Consider the following 16,995-nt stretch of genomic DNA (forward strand, 5'->3'; position numbering starts at 1 on the left):
GGGCGAGAGGCGGGGTACACCAAGCCAGCCAATCACAGGGCACATATAGACAAACAACCATTCACACTCACATTCATACCTATGGACAATTTGGAGTCGCTAATTAACCTAGCATGTTTTTGGAATGTGGGAGGAAACCGGAGTACCCGGAGAAAACCCACGCATGCACGGGGGTCGAGTGGTTAGCACGCAGACCTCACAGCTAGGACGACCAGGGTTCAATTCCACCCTGGGCCATCTCTGTGTGGAGTTTGCATGTTCTCCCCGTGCATGCGTGGGTTTTCTCCGGGTACTCCGGTTTCCTCCCACATTCCAAAAACATGCTAGGTTAATTAGCGACTCCAAATTGTCCATAGGTATGAATGTGAGTGTGAATGGTTGTTTGTCTATATGTGCCCTGTGATTGGCTGGCCACCAGTCCAGGGTGTACTCCGCCTCTCGCCCCAAGACAGCTGGGATAGGCTCCAGCACCCCCCACGACCCTCGTGAGGATAAGCGGTAGAAAATGAATGAATGAATGAATGAATGAATGAGTTCTCCTCCTATTTTGTGTGGAAGTGGTAACTTTTTGGCTTCTTATTTTGTCTTTCCCCACTCTCAGTGATCTCTGTGTGGAGTTTGCATGTTCTCCCCGTACATGCCGCGTTTCTCCGAGTACTCCGGTTTCCTCCCACATTCCAAAAACATGCTAGGTTAATTAGCGACTCCAAATTGTCCATAGGTATGAATGTGAGTGTGAATGGTTGTTTGTCTATATGTGCCCTGTGATTGGCTGGCCACCAGTCTAGGTTGTACCCCGCCTCTTGCCCAAAGACAGCCGGGATAGGCTCCAGCACCCCCGCGACCCTCGTGACGAAAAAGCGGTAGAAAATGAATGAATGAATATTAAAACAAGCTTGGACACTGTTGCTTTAAATGTGGAGTCAACATCACACACTTTGTGTTATTTGAGTTAGTAAAGAGACTCAATTCGGGGGAAGAGAAATGTTGCCTGCTGGGCTCCACAAAACAAATCCTAATGTACAAACACACTCAGCACTGCTGGACCAGAAGAGTTCTGGAAAACAAAAAAAAAAAAAAAAAAAAAAAAGAGAAGACAGATGCACAAATTGGCACTTTCAACGCAATTGTATTGTGTTGTCTGTTTACCTCATTGCATGGAGTCTGTGTTCAGCAATAGACGCATTCTACTTTCCGCGGAATCTGCACGTCAGCACAATATGAGGAGGAATAAAAGCATCCGTCACAGCTTGTCAGCATCTTATCAGCGTCTTTGTACGTCTCGCAAAAGGGGGAAACAATCAGTTTGGCGAGCGACTCAATCCAATAACAAAAACAGAATTTAAGCTTTTTCTATATTTTCTTCTGCAAGAGAAGCAGTGGAAAAAAAAATGGCTTAATTGTTTTTTGCACAAATAAGGAGGGGAAAATAATTAGGCAGATCTGCGGCGTCAGAGTCTCCGATCCAAGCTGGTGACGCATCAGTTTACCGCCAACATTGGGAGTTGTTCAATAGCGGAACTCTGGATGACTGCTGCACGATCCGGACGTGGAGTTCACTAGGTGACACGTTTCTACATTTTGATGGGAAAATGGCGAAAAGATGGCCAACCAAAAGCTGCGAAAAACAGATTAGCCGCAGATGAGTCTTCTTCTTGTGTGTGTGTGTGTGTGTGACTAACAGTTTTATCGTCGTATATTATGAACACACACAATATCGTTTGTCATCCCGTGTGTTTATCCGCTTGTATCGTGATACGCTGCGTTGCTTTTCAATGACGCCACACGACCGATTCCTTAAAATAACCATCATCTGTTAACACCGATTTGTTGTTGTACGGTTATTGATTATCACCAGGGTGTGTATTTGTTTTTGTGTGAGTAACTGTTTTTTTATTTGTGGCTACGGTTTGCATTAGTTGCGGTCGCTACGCTCCGGCATACCCGCGCCACTAGTGAAGATAAGCGGCATCGAAAACGGAAAGATGGATGGATGGATGGATGGGTCAGTCAGTTGCCATCTCTGTGTGGAGTTTGCATGTTCTCCCAGTGCATGCGTGGGTCTCCAATTCCACCCAACCTTGGTTAGCGTCATTAATTTGAACCAAAAAGGTCCGACTCTAACCGAAACGGACGCTAACCAAATACATTTTTCCCATAAGAAATAATGTAAATCCAAATAATTGGTTCCAGAAAGGGGCTGCATGGTGGACAAGTGGTTAGCTTGTAAGGCCTCACAGCTAGGAGACCAGAGTTCAATTCCACTCCGGGTACTCCGGTTTCCTGCCACATTCCAAAAACATGCTAGGCTAATTGGTGACTCCAAATTGTCCATAGGTATGAATGTGAGTGTGAATGGTTGTTTGTCTATATGTGCCCTGTGATTGGCTGGCCACCAGTCCAGGGTGTACCCCGCAAGGTTGGGACCAGAGAACAGGATACTAGAGTAGTCACTTCCTATTTCCAGACTTCTTCCTTATCCTGGATGGACTGAATATCTGTGTTCCACTGACCTCTTTTCGGGATAAATGTTGGCAATCCCTCCTGCTACATCTTCTTATTCCCTGGCAGACTGAAGTGTACTAAGAAACGGTGCTACAATGCCATCCACTGCATGTTGTACATTTACAGTCCCATTATAATGGGACCACAGGCCACACCCAATCCAGGACCCCTGGTCTAAAGGAAGAATGACAAACGGTTGGTTGATGAATATTAGCGTTGATGAACTTGCAAGTTTTCGGTTATCATGTTTTCCCAAAATTTCCGAACACAAAAACAATGTATCATTTTAATTTCTACATTTTTAAATAGCAAATGTCTCAACAATCCCAACATATCCTCAGTGTCGGGGTCAAACAGGCTACTTCAATGTCAAGAAGGCGGCCATTTTTTTCAAAGAGCGTAGACAGCGCCCCCCCCCCCCCGTGGTTACAGATGGTCGCCGCCACAGTTCAAGCGGAGACGGCGTCGGTAGGCGGCGGTCACGCAAAGAGAGACGTTTTGCTAATTGCGTTCCGCTCCTGCTGTGGCTGGAAATGAGATCCAGAAAATAATGACTTCCTGGTTCTATTTTTAAGCTGAGGTCAGCGGCGGAGGAGTACGCCACACTGGAAAGGTGCGACGTGGCTCGGCGGGTTTGACCCTCCCGCCCGCTGTGTATACACTCAAGCATCAGCGTGTGTGTGTAGTGTGTGTGTGTGTGTGTGTGTGTGTGTGTGTAGTGTATGTATATGACCTTGAGTAGGCACACAAATGCATACAATTACTCCCTTGCAACGTATACTTAATTCAAACTGTTTTGGATGTATTTTAATGGAGGTAATGTGTCCTTGTTACACCCGCAAACGTAATAACTGCCCACAAACGTAATACAAATCTGCAGCTTTGAATGTAATAATCCCGCAAATGTAATAAATTTGCCACAAACGTAATAAAATGTGCCTACTGCAAAAGTAATACTGAATGTAATAGTTAGTACATTTGCAGGAAATTATTACATATGTGGGAAAGTGAAAATCTGTAAATGTAATATGAGACAAAATAATAATCTTTATGGTTGTTGTTGTTGTTTGATGTAATTTTGAGGATTTTAACAAGAATTATTTTTTTTTGTGGAAAAAATATTATTCAAAGAGTATCATTTGAATACATTAAAGGACTCTATAATTTTAATTAAATAAAATTTATTTTAAAATGAATAAATACAATTTAAATTAATTTAATTAAATGTAATTAAAAATAATTAATTAAATTATATGTTTTTCATTTAAAAATAACTGATAACTGCAATTGTTTTAATAAAATTATTATTACTATTATATTTTATTATTTCTTTTATTTCTTCCCCATATACACACAAAGTCACACATACAATAATATACTGTAACTAAAACGCATATGTACGCAAACACACAAACAAAATGTATTAATTTCAGTATTACGTTTGAAGTGGTCAAATTTTATGACATTTGTGAGAAATTTGCAGGATTATTTATTACATTCAAAGCTGCAGATTTGTATTACGTTTGTTGTTTATTACGTTTGCGGGGTGTAACAATCCTCTCGATTACATACAGTACTATATCAATAAGTCATCATTTCTGCCCTCGCTGTTGTTTGTGTTTGAGTATAAGATGGACCTTATATAGATATGCATGCAGAAACGCATCTGTACTGTATTCTGCACTATGCGTACGTATGTATGTGACAATAAATCTTTGGATTTTTTGCTTCATTTATCTGACTGACACCGTATCTTCCTGTGTGTGTGTGTTGCAAGTTTGAAGTGGGCAAATTTTATAACGTTTGTGGGAAATTTATTACATTTGCAGGATTATTTATTACATTCAAAGCTGCAGATTTGTATTACGTTTGCGGGGTGTAACAATCCTCTCGATTACATACAGTACTATATCAATAAGTCATCATTTCTGCCCTCGCTGTTGTGGTTGTACTATAAGTATAAGATGGACCTTATGTAGATACGCATGCAGAAACTCATCTCTTCTCGCTGTACTGTATTCTGCACTATGCGTACGTATGTATGTGACAATAAATCTTTAGGATTTTTGCTTCATTTATCTGACTGACACCGTATCTTCCTGTGTGTGTGTGTTGCTCTAAGGGGCCTGCTTTCTCCCCTGCAGGCTGGTTTGAATCAATAGAGCTGGAAAGTGCTGAAATAGCAGCCACGCACACACACACACACACACACACACACACACACACACACACAGGAGTGACTCACTGGAGCTGAAAACATGAACAAGTGCTGACTTCTGAAATGAGGCAAACAGAAGTAAGGAGAATCTGAATCATCTTTACTGGCCGCTAAAACACAAGAAATATGTTCTCGGCTTTCGGTGTGGACGACACAAACGGTGTCGGGACAAAAATAATATAATGACCTCCAGGGTCAAGCCGTCCCCGTCGTATAACCTTAAACCGGTGACAAAACCCTAATGAGGACAAACGCTGTATAAAATGAATGCATGCATGCCCCCCCCTTTTTTTTTTTTTAGTGGATTCTAAGCGCTAATCACATCACCATTACAGCAGTTCAACAGGTCTGAACTCAACTCCAGCAACAAGAGTCCCAATCAACAGTGTGTGTGTCGGCATGCCTGTGTGTGTGTGTGTGTGTGTGCGTGTGTCGGCATATGTGTGTATGTGCGTGTGTGTCGGAGCTATTAAACATTCACCGGCTCACTCGGCGGCTGCTGCTGCTGCTGTTAGGCTTCCAATCTGGGTCAAGTCTCCTTCCTCTTCTCCCCCCCCCCCGAGCTACCTCCATCCCTCCATCCTCATCCTCCACTCGCCCGTTTCTGTCGTTCTCTTTTTGCTCAACTCCCCGAGTGCTCTCTCTCTCTCTCTATCTTTCTCTGTCGTTTGCCTTTTAATCTCATTTCCTTTTCTCCTCCCACCTCCTCTCTTTTCTTCCCTTCTCTCTCTCTTTCTCTCTCTCTCCCCCCCTCTCGGAGGGAGTATTTGCTTAGCTACACAGCTCGGAGGCAGATCCATGCTCCAATCCATTCTCCAAGTCAAATAAAGAGGCCTATAAATTTTTGAGCAACGCGATGAATAATTTCTGTTATTTTTAAGTGTGTGTATTTTTTGCGCGCGCCTTAACGATCGCCGCCGTAGCCGCTAATTGTTCACATTATGTCGTTTTCATGTCCCGTCAGACAAAGACGAAGTATCGGCAGCGTATTTTAGAATTTTTATGAATATTACTCATCGCAATGATGCTCACCTTTTTATAATGGTACAATATGTAACATGTAAGTGGCCTGGTGGTGCATTGGAGGAATCGAACATACAGACATCCGTGCTAGTCCGATATTATAAAAAAATGGTCTTTATTGAGCACTTTATTTTTTCATACCCTGCAGTGTCAACAAAGCCTGGGTGCGCAGTGGCTCCCCGCACATTCACAATTCAGCATTCAAGGCCCCCCAAAACTGACTGATTTTTGGTTATCATAACAAAAAGTAACCGCAATAATTTTTTGGGGGGTCCTTGAACGCCCCATCGTTGTGTGCTTTGAAACACCAAAAGTTTGTTTGGCGTTTCTCTAGTATGCTAACCTCTCACGCTAGCCTTACGGTGAATTTGAGTTCTACCGCTTATCCTCACGAGGGTCGCGGGGGGGGGGTGCTGGAGCCTATCCCAGCTGTCATATTCATACCTATGTACAATTTGGAGTCGCTAATTAACCTAGCATGTTTTTGGAATGTGGGAGGAAGCCGGAGTACCCGGAGAAAACCCACACATGCACGGGGAGAACATGGGAGAGAAGGGTGGAATCGAACACGGGTCTCCTAGCTGTGACGCCTGGGTGCTACACCTGGATTGAGGTTGCTGGAGTTGGATTTAATGTACCGTAATTTGTGGACTAAAGCACAGCGGTACATAACCGTGTGTTGGAAATGAACACCCTCATAATTCCTTCATCACACATGTTGTCGGCCTCTCTCTTTATTTTTTGTTCCTTTTGGCTCTTAAGGCAAATTAGCCTTGTAGCCTTTTTTATAATTTTTTTATATAAACCTTGGCGGTCTAGTGGTTAGCGCGCAGACCTCACAGCTAGGAGACCAGGGTTCAATTCCCACCCTCGGCCTTCTCTGTGTGGAGTTTGCATGTTCTCCCCGTGCATGCGTGGGTTTTCTCCGGGCACTCCGGTTTCCTCCCACATTCCAAAAACATGCTAGGTTAATTAGCGACTCCAAATTGTCCATAGGTATGAATGTGAGTGTGAATGGTTGTTTGTCTATATGTGCCCTGTGATTGGCTGGCGACCAGTCCAGGTTGTACGCCCGAAGACAGCTGGGATAGGCTCAAGCACCCCCGCGACCCTCGGGAGGAAAAGGCGGTAGAAAATGAATGAATGAACCTTGGAAAAAGTGTGACTTATAGTCCGGAAAATACGGTACTTCATTCATTATTTTTCCTTGTTTTCCATGTATTTTTCCAAAACGACTGCAAATGAGATGTTTTGTACAGCAACAAATCATCTTTTCAAACCAAAATACTTCTCTGGTAAGAAGAAACTAGTGAAATAAAACCAGTTCTCAAACGTTATCAGGCTTGTTGCCACCCAAACTAGACGTGTTTGCTATTTTTAAAGTGCGACAGTACCGGGCTTGTGTTCAGCAACTCTTCAACGTAGCTCCTGAAAATATTCACCTGGAAAGCCTTTCAGGAAATCTGCGCGGTCTTCTGACAAGTAAGACTGGAATTAGCAAGTGGATCTCCAGGGAGATGGATGGAGAAGGTGAGGTTTGAGACTCGCACTACAGTAAGATGATGAAATAATCAGGCTGGCTGTCGTTCCACACCTTCCGCTGGCAGAGTTGTGAACGGCGCTTGACTTCAGCCTGTTGATGTTTCTGACGGCAGCAGCCGTCGCTACAAATAGACCGGAATGTGGTGGAAATGTTCACACAGCCTTGTCCTTTATACCTCATTGCTCCCACATCCCGCACAGGAGTGGGAGCTGAAGATGGAGGAATAATGATAATGCGGTAATGTTGAATACCCTCAACAACGGATAGTACACGGAATGGGTTCATTTTCCTCATGAGGGTCGCAGGGGGTGCTGGAGCCTATCCCAGCTGTCTTGGGGCGAGAGGCGAGGTACACCCTGGACTGGTCGCCAGCCAATCACAGGACACATATAGACAAACAACCATTCACACTCATTCATACCTATGGACAATTTGGAGTCGCTAATTAACCTAGCATGTTTTTTTGGAATGTGGGAGGAAACCGGAGTACCCGGAGTGGAATTGAACTCTGGTCTCCTAGCTGTGAGGCCTTACGAGCTAACCACTTGACCGCCATGCAGCCTTTTTCTGGAACCAATTATTTGGATTTACATGATTTCTTATGGGAAACATTGATTTGGTTAGCGTCCGTTTTGGTTAGAGTCGGACCTTTTGGATCAAATTAATGACGCTAACCAAGGTTGGGTGGAATTGAAAACCCATGCATGCACTGGGAGAACATGCAAACTCCACACAAGAGATGGCCGACAGTGGGATTGAACTCGGGGTCTCCTATCTGAGGTCTGCGCGCTAACCACTCGTCCATCACATTGCGCAACTGTTACGCTGCCTTGACTGGAGACGGACGCTCCCCAGTTAGCCTCAAATTATAATTTTTTTTTTTACTTAAACGCCAAAAACTTACCACTTCCACATGGAATGTGAGGATATTTTTAATATAAGATGATGTCTCAATGTTTTGCGCAATAATCGATCCGTGATATTGCGGGGGATGCACGCTGAATACTCTAGTTTGTAGTATTTTCCCTTGAGAAGATGTACTACAGTGGAATAAAAATGGTTTGATTCCTTTTATTCTAGCTGTGAGTTCAGTTGACAAACTATCAGTAATGGCGGAAACACGGAAACGTCCCTTTTCCAACATTTTTTGGGTATAAATCCAATGTTCTTAAACCTTCGCCATCCTTCATCGTTGTATACGACTGCAGTGAAACGCATTCGAAAATGACTCTTCTGCGTTCTCCACCTTCTCAGGGGTGTCTTCCTCTTGGTCGGCCGCTTCCATGACTGCTTCTGCATGTTTTGTTTGTCTCCAATCTGTTGCTCTCTCCTCACCCTCCCAGGATTGTCATCTGTTGTCGTGTTTCGCAGCCTACATTTCTCTCTCTCTCTCGCTGCGCTTCAATTCTCGGCAGACACAACAAGCTTCCACCCCGACGTGTCGTGTCAGTTCCACGGAGCTCTCATGCTAACGACTAATGTATTAATAGCTGAAGCAGTCACAAGTCAAATTCTTGTTTCTTTCACTCAACTGCTCCCTCTGTTTCATAACTTGATAGCAAACTTTCCAGGTGTGTGTGTGTGTGAGTGCCAGGAAGAAAACCTCTGATGCACTCGGGTAGAACCTGCATGTTCCCCCCCCGCGGTCATCATGGCAGTCGTACAGAGTCAAGGGTGGCCTCAATCAAAAGCTCGTAGTCGAATTAGGGTAGGCTGAAGTTGTTTTCAAGTCGATACAATACTTTCTGTTCGGATGTTATAAAAGACGTTCTTTGAGGTTGCATTGTTGGGACACAAGTACGAACACATTAAAGTGAACACGAGATGGCAGTACAGACAAACAAGGGTTAGGGTTTGGTTTAGGGTTTTGGTTTTGGTTAGAGGGTTGGGGTTAGGATTAAGGTTAGAGGGTTAGGGTTTTGGTTAGAGGGTTGGGGGTTTTGTTAGGGTTTGAGGGTTAGGGTTAGGATTAGAGTTAGAGGGTTAGGATTAAGGTTGGAGGGTTAGGGTTTTTGTTAGGGTTAGGATTAGAGTTAGAGGGTTAGGATTAAGGTTGGAGGGTTAGGGTTTTGGTTAGGGTTCGAGTTTTGGTTAGGGTTAGGATTAAAGTTAGAGGGTTAGGATTAAGGTTGGAGGGTTAGGGTTTTGGTTAGGGTTCGAGTTTTGGTTAGGGTTAGGATTAGAGTTAGAGGGTTGGGGTTAGGATTAAGGTTAGAGGGTTAGGGTTTTGGGTTTTGGTTAGAGGGTTGGGGGTTTTGTTAGGGTTTGAGGGTTAGGGTTAGGATTAGAGTTAGAGGGTTAGGATTAAGGTTGGAGGGTTAGGGTTTTGGTTAGGGTTAGAGGGTTTAGGGTTTAGGGTTTTGGTTAGAGGGATGGGGTTAAGATTAAGGTTAGACGGTTAGGGTTTTTGTTAGGGTTAGGATTAGAGTTAGAGGGTTAGGATTAAGGTTGGAGGGTTAGGGTTTTGGTTAGGGTTCGAGTTTTGGTTAGGGTTAGGATTAAAGTTAGAGGGTTAGGATTAAGGTTGGAGGGTTAGGGTTTTGGTTAGGGTTCGAGTTTTGGTTAGGGTTAGGATTAGAGTTAGAGGGTTGGGGTTAGGATTAAGGTTGGAGGGTTAGGGTTTTGTTTAAGGTTAGAGGGTTAGGATTTTGGTTAGGGTTAGAGGGTTGGGGTTAGGATTAAGGTTAGAGGGTTAGGGTTTAGGGTTTTGGTTTTGGTTAGAGGGTTGGGGTTTTGTTAGGGTTTGAGGGTTAGGGTTTTGGTTGAGGGTTTAGTGTTTAGGGTTTTGGTTAGAGGGTTGGGGTTAAGATTAAGGTTAGACGGTTGGGGTTTTTATTAGGGTTTGAGGGTTAGGGTTAGGATTAGAGTTAGAGGGTTAGGATTATGGTTGGAGGGTTAGGATTATGGTTGGAGGGTTAGGGTTTTGGTTAGGGTTCGAGTTTTGGTTAGGGTTAGGATTAGAGTTAGAAGGTTGAAGTTAGGATTAAGGTTGGAGGGTTAGGGTTTTGGTTAAGGTTAGAGGGTTAGGATTTTGGTTAAGGTTAGGGGTTAAGGTTTTGGTTAGGGTTAGAGGGTTAGGGGGTTAGAGGGTTAGGGTTTTGGTTAGGGTTAGAGGGTTAGGGTTTATGGTTTAGGGTTAGAGGGTTAGGGTTTTGGTTAGGGTTAAGGTTAGAGGTTTAGGGTTAAGGTTAGAGGTTTAGGGTTAGGGTTTAGACTAATAATAGGCTCTAGTTTACCATGAGTAGCGATATTTGAACCGACGACTGTACAGTAGATCAGTGGACCGAGTGTTCAAGGAAAAGTTGTTACGTTCGATGTATGGATCATCGCATTTCCAAGAAACATAAGCCAACCTCGATCCGATCCGATCCGATCCCCCCCCAACATGAGTTGTGTATTTATCCCACACAAGTGAAAGATGAACAAGAAGTCCTTGAAAGCGGCACCGTGTAAGTGTTTAAAGTCGGAGTGTGTTGTTCTCTGTCACGGATGAAAAATGAAAAGTGGGGTTGAGTGGACACGGCCTGACACCAGGAAAAAAAAAAAAGAGGAAAAGAGAGGAAAAAAGGTCATGTAGTCATTATATCGCTGCTCCCTCATCCTGCACTGATCACATACAAGTGGGAGGTCATCGGCGTGACATCACATTATTACACGTCTTTGCCTTTTCACGCCCCGAGTGACCCTGTAGTGAGATCATTTTCTTATTTCACTCCAGTGGACGCTTTTTTTTTTTTTGCCTCGTGTCCTCTACTTTGGTAAGTGATATTGCAGCATGCTTATTAGTCACCCGGGGTGTTTTTGAACCCAACGTATAAATAAAATCACCATCACGCCACACCTGTGGACTTTTGGTGCACGGCGCGGCGCTGTAAAACGATACAGGTGTCCTCGCTATTGTTCCTCAAGCATTACTTGTTGGATTTTTATTTTGCACCCTTGACGCTCCCTCTATCCTCGCTAATCACACACTTAAACACCCGCACACAAGCGCAGTGTTAATTTGACTTGCCAGGAAGGAAATGGTGTGATTCGCTCGACTGGGTCCCTGGACAGGAATCTAAAGACAGTAGGGAGAGTGCAGAGCAATCAAGCGATAAAGCTTATTATCAGAGGGGAGCTATATTCTAAGACTTATTATCTACCAGGAGTTAAATTACTTGCAGGTCCTCCAAGGCCCGATGGCCTGGTTTGGCTTGGCAGGAGAGGAGAGGAGAGGTTGGAGGCAGATGGCTAAAAGGAAGGAAGAGGTGATGGAGAGGGATGAAAAGATGCTTGTGCTAGGTGGTGGTGGAGGGGGGGTGGATTTCGGGGGGGTTTGTTGCTGAAGGTGATTCATAGGTGAGCACTGGCACTGCTGTGAAACCAATTTTCTACTTGAAGTCGTGAGATGTACTCCGTTTGATAAAGCTTCATAAAGTGCTGCATTGTGTCTTTTTTTGGAAGCGGCTCGGGCTCCTGTGAGATAGCCGAGATTGTTTTTAGCGTCAGATGCTACAAGTGATGACGACGGCAACGGCAAGAGCGTATTGGCCGTGTTGGATTGTTATGTCACAACAGCATAGGGCAGCAGCCCTTCAGGTACGTAGGAAAAACAATGGACGTTTCAAAAAAAAGCACTTAGAGATCACTTTAAAAGCGCTGAATTGACGGAATTTACAGTATATTCGGTAAGAATCCCCATGGTAACACCACAATTGTTTGTGCCGTTCTTGGTAATAACCAAGTTCTTGCATCAGTTGAAGCAGAAAACATATTTCTTTCTCGTTTCTGTGCATTATGATACAAGAATATCAGTTAATATGAGCTAGCCAACAATGCACATCACCTGAAAGCAGGACATAAAGTTAATAAGACAGTAAGACAATATGAACAAACATTATAACACGAGTAAACGAGTTAATACGAGCTGGCTAACAATGCACATCATGTAACAATGTACCTAAAAGCAACACATAAAGATGCTACTTCCTCCAAGTAGCATCTTTAACAAGAAAGTCACTTAGAGATCACTTTAAAAGCGCTGAATTGACGGAATTTACAGTATATTCAGTAAGAATCACCATGGTAACACCACAATTGTTTGTGTTGTTCTTGCTAATAACCAAGTTCTTGCATCAGTTGCATCAGAACACATATTTTTTTTCCCTTTTCTGTGCATTATAACACTAGAAAACCAGTTAATACGAGCTGGCTAACAATGCACATCATGTAACAATGTACCTAAAAGCAACACATAAAGATAATAAAGACATAAAGGCACTTAGAAATCACTTTAAAAGCGCTGAATTGACGGAATTTACAGTATATTCAGTAAGAATCACCATGGTAACACCACAATTGTTTGTGTTGTTCTTGCTAATAACCAAGTTCTTGCATCAGTTGCATCAGAACACATATTTCTTTCCCTTTTCTGTGCATTATAACACAAGAAAACCAGTTAATACGAGCTGGCTAACAATGCACATCATGTAACAATGTACCTAAAAGCAACACATAAAGATAATAAAGACATAAAGTCACTTAGAGATCACTTTAAAAGCGCTGAATTGACGAAATTTACAGTATCTTCAGTAAGAATCACCATGGTAACACCACAATTGTTTGTGCCGTTCTTGGTAATAACCAAGTTCTTGCATCAGTTGTATCAGAAAACATATTTATTTCCCTTTTTAGGTGCATTATAACACAAGAAAACCAGTTAATACGAGCTGGCTAACAATGCACCTCATGTAACAATGTACCTAAAAGAAATACATAACGATAATAAAGACATAAAGGCACTTAGAGACCACTTTAAAAGCGCTGAATTGACAGAATAAACACTATATTCAATACGAGCTAGCTAACAATGCACATCATGTAACAACGTACCTATTTTGACTATGAAGCTCTCCTACAATGTTGGTTTGATATCACGTACACTGATGATTGATCTGATGATAACGAGTAATATTTGCAGTATGTTGTCGTATTTTGATGATTTTTAAAACACGACCCAAACTAACTACCACGACACCTCGCCGACCGCTAGCCTCTGCATCATTAGCTAGCTCTGAATTTCACTACAAAGACTCAACAAGATTCTGGTTTGGCGTCAGCGTTTCGAACCTGAGAACTTGAGCAAACGTCTTGTGCTGGAAGATACGGCCAATCCCAAGGAGAGCGGAATTCGGAAGTGTTGTTGTTGACAGAACTAGCATAGAAAGAAAAGAAATCATTTTTTTCTTGCATCGGTTCCTAGCTGCCTAATTCAGGTTCTACTGTACTTAAATGATGGCTGTGTTCCATCCATGTAAATGGGCCTTCACTGTAGCGCTTTGCTACCTTCAAGGTTGCCCTGATTATATTGTAGAGTGCAGTTATTAGTGTTGTTTTTCCTCCCATACACTACCAAAGCTTTTGTTTTATTTTATTTTCTGGGCTAGGGAAAAATAGGACAAATGTTGAGATAGTCAAATATAAAGTGGTTGGTTTTTATTTGCAGCAAAGCTGAACCAGAAGCTTGTTGTTCTATTGTTTTGGATTAAAGTTCAAAGGGAAAATTACAAAATACTGAAATATAAATGTTTGTTTGGGTAATCGGGCAGTTTAAATTGCCAAATTCATTCACTATGTACCGAATTAGTGGATGAGTGGTTGTTTGATCGGGAAGACCTGGGTTTGAATCTCCACTTGGAAGACCTCATAGATAGGAGACCCGAGTTCAATCCCACCCTCGGCCATCTCTGTGTGGAGTTTGCATGTTCTCCCCGTGCATGCGTGGGTTTTCAATTCCGCCCAACCTTGGTTAGCATCATTAATTTGATCCAAAAGGTCAGACTCTAACCAAAACGGACTCTAACCAAATAAATGTTTCCCATAAGAAATAATGTAAATCCAAATAATTGGTTCCAGAAAGGGGTTGCATGGCGTAGAAGTGGTTAGCGCGCAGGCCGAACAGCGAGGAGACCAGAGTTAAATTCCGCTCCGGGTACTCCGGTTTCCTCCCACATTCCAAAAAACATGCTAGGTTAATTAGCGACTCCAAATTGTCCATAGGTATGAATGTGAGTGTGAATGGTTGTTTGTCTATATGTGCCCTGTGATTGGCCGGACACCAGTCCAGGGTGTACCCCGCCTCTCACCCTAAGAAGACAGCTGGGATAGGCTCCAGCACCCCCCGCGACCCTAGTGAGGATAAGCGGTAGAAAATGAATGAATGAATGAGTTCTCCTATTTTGTGTGGAAGTGGTAACTTTTTGGCTTCTTATTTTGTCTTTCCCCACCCTCGGCCATCTCTGTGTGGAGTTTGCGTGTTCTCTCCGTGCATGCGTGGGTTTTCTCCGGGTACTCCGGTTTCCTCCCACATTCCAAAAAACATGCTAGGTTAATTAGCGACTCCAAATTGTTCATAGGTATGAATGTGAGTGTGAATGGTTGTTTGTCTATATGTGCCCTGTGATTGGCCGGACACCAGTCCAGGGTGTACCCCGCCTCTTCCATGACGACAGCTGGGATAGGCTCCAGCACCCCTCGCGAGGATAAGCGGTAGAAAATGAATGAATGAAACTGACTTTTGGGGGCTGCACAGTGGTTGAGTGGTTAGCACGTATGCCTCACAGCGAGGAAACCCGAGTTCAATTCCACCCTCGGCCATCTCTGTGTGGAGTTTGCACGTTCTCTCCGTGCATGCGTGGGTTTTCTCCGGGTACTCCGGTTTCCTCCCACATTCCAAAAAACATGCTAGGTTAATTAGCGACTCCAAATTGTCCATAGGTATGAATGTGAGTGTGAATGGTTGTTTGTCTATATGAGCCCTGTGATTGGCTGGCCACCAGTCCAGGGTGTACCCAGCATACCCCTGTGATCCTAGTGAGTGTAAGCGGATAGATAGGATAGAAGATGGATGGCTTTGATGCTAAACGTTGTCCACACCCAACTTGTCTCCCCTTTTACGGGATGAATCGGTGAAGGTCAAGTTTCCATCTGAAGTAACTAGAAGCAAAATAGACATGAAAGTGGAGGGGGGACCGTTAAACACTTGCTAAATGTCCACATATTGATTTAGGAAACTGCTGTGTTTCTTTAAGCAAAGCAAAGCAGCCCATTACTGGCAGGCAGCCTCCAGCCTAAAGAGTGCTAATGAGCCCACTGTGCCCTCTCTCTATCTCATCTGTATCTCTTTAAACATACAATATTGACTCTGCTAATACATGCATGTGTGCATAATCATCTATGTAAACCCAAGCCGGCGCTGGACCCGGCCTATGTTAGACGGTTTACCTTGCTTATCCTCTTCCTGACGCATCATGTTTGCTCATATAGTTTTTACATACATAATCAATGCATTGGGAGTAATTGTTGAAAACGCTAGCATAATACCTGATTAGCAATGCGCATAATTAATACATCACCATGTTTTTGTTAAATGAAATACATCATTGAACAGGAAGTTAAAATGCTAATACCTTTTTTTTTTACTTTTTTAAAAAATGAAATGCTAATACTTTTTTCACTTTTTTTATAAAATGCTCATACTTTAGTCCAAAAAAAATAATTAATACACATAATTAATACATCACCATGTTTTTGTTAAATGAAATACATCATTGAACAGGTTGTCAAAAAAATATGTTTTTTTTAATTAAATGCTAATACTTTTTTTTACTTTTTTAAAATTAAATGCTAATACATTAGTAAAAAAAATTAATACACAATTAATACATGACCATGTTTTTGTTAAATGAAATACATCATTGAACAGGAAGTTAAAATGCTAATACCTTTTTTTTTTACTTTTTTAAAAAATGAAATGCTAATACTTTTTTCACTTTTTTTATAAAATGCTCATACTTTAGTCCAAAAAAAATAATTAATACACATAATTAATACATCACCATGTTTTTGTTAAATGAAATACATCATTGAACAGGTTGTCAAAAAAATATGTTTTTTTTAATTAAATGCTAATACTTTTTTTTACTTTTTTTAAAATTAAATGCTAATACGTTAGTAAAAAAAATTAATACACAATTAATACATCACCATGTTTTTGTTAAATGAAATACATCATTGAACAGGAAGTTAAAATACTAATTTTCCTTTTTTTAAAAATCAAATGCTAATAATTTTTTTTTACTTTTTAAAAAATAAAATGCTAATGCTTGTTTTTACTTTTTTTTTTTAAATAAAATGCTAATCCTTTAGTCCAAAAAAATTAATACACATAATTAATACATCACCATGTTTTTGTTAAATGAAATACATCATTGAACAGGAAGTTAAAATACTAATACTTTTTTTAAAAATCAAATGCTAATACTTTTTTTAACTTTTTAAAAAATAAAATGCTAATACTTTTTTTTACTTTTTTTTTTTAATAAAATGCTAATACTTTAGTCCAGAAAAATTAATACACATAATTAATACATCACCATGTTTTTGTTAAATGAAATACATTATTGAACAGGAAGTTAAAATGCTAATACTTTTTTTTTTTAAATAAAATGCTAATACTTTTTTTACTTGAAAACATTATAAAATGCTAATACTTTAGTCCAAAAAAATTAATACACATAATTAATACATGACCATGTTTTTGTTAAATGAAATATATAATTGAACAGGAAGTTAAAATGCTAATACTTTTATTAACTTTTTTTTTTATAAAATGCTAATACTTTTTTTTACTTTTTTAAAAAATATAATGCTGATACTTTAGTCC

At 41.4% G+C, this 16,995-nt stretch overlaps 1 protein-coding gene across 1 annotated transcript in view; it reads left to right on the top strand.

Moving 5' to 3' along the window:
• galnt1 (UDP-N-acetyl-alpha-D-galactosamine:polypeptide N-acetylgalactosaminyltransferase 1) overlaps window positions 1-16,995 on the top strand; it is a 168,899-nt gene that overhangs the window by 20,802 nt on the left and 131,102 nt on the right. The window lies entirely within an intron of this gene.

Source organism: Doryrhamphus excisus, linkage group LG17, assembly GCF_037039965.1.
Source record: "Doryrhamphus excisus strain RoL-2023G ecotype Guam linkage group LG17, RoL_Dexc_Guam_v1.1, whole genome shotgun sequence".
In the NCBI taxonomy this organism is placed as follows: Eukaryota; Metazoa; Chordata; class Actinopteri; order Syngnathiformes; family Syngnathidae; genus Doryrhamphus; species Doryrhamphus excisus.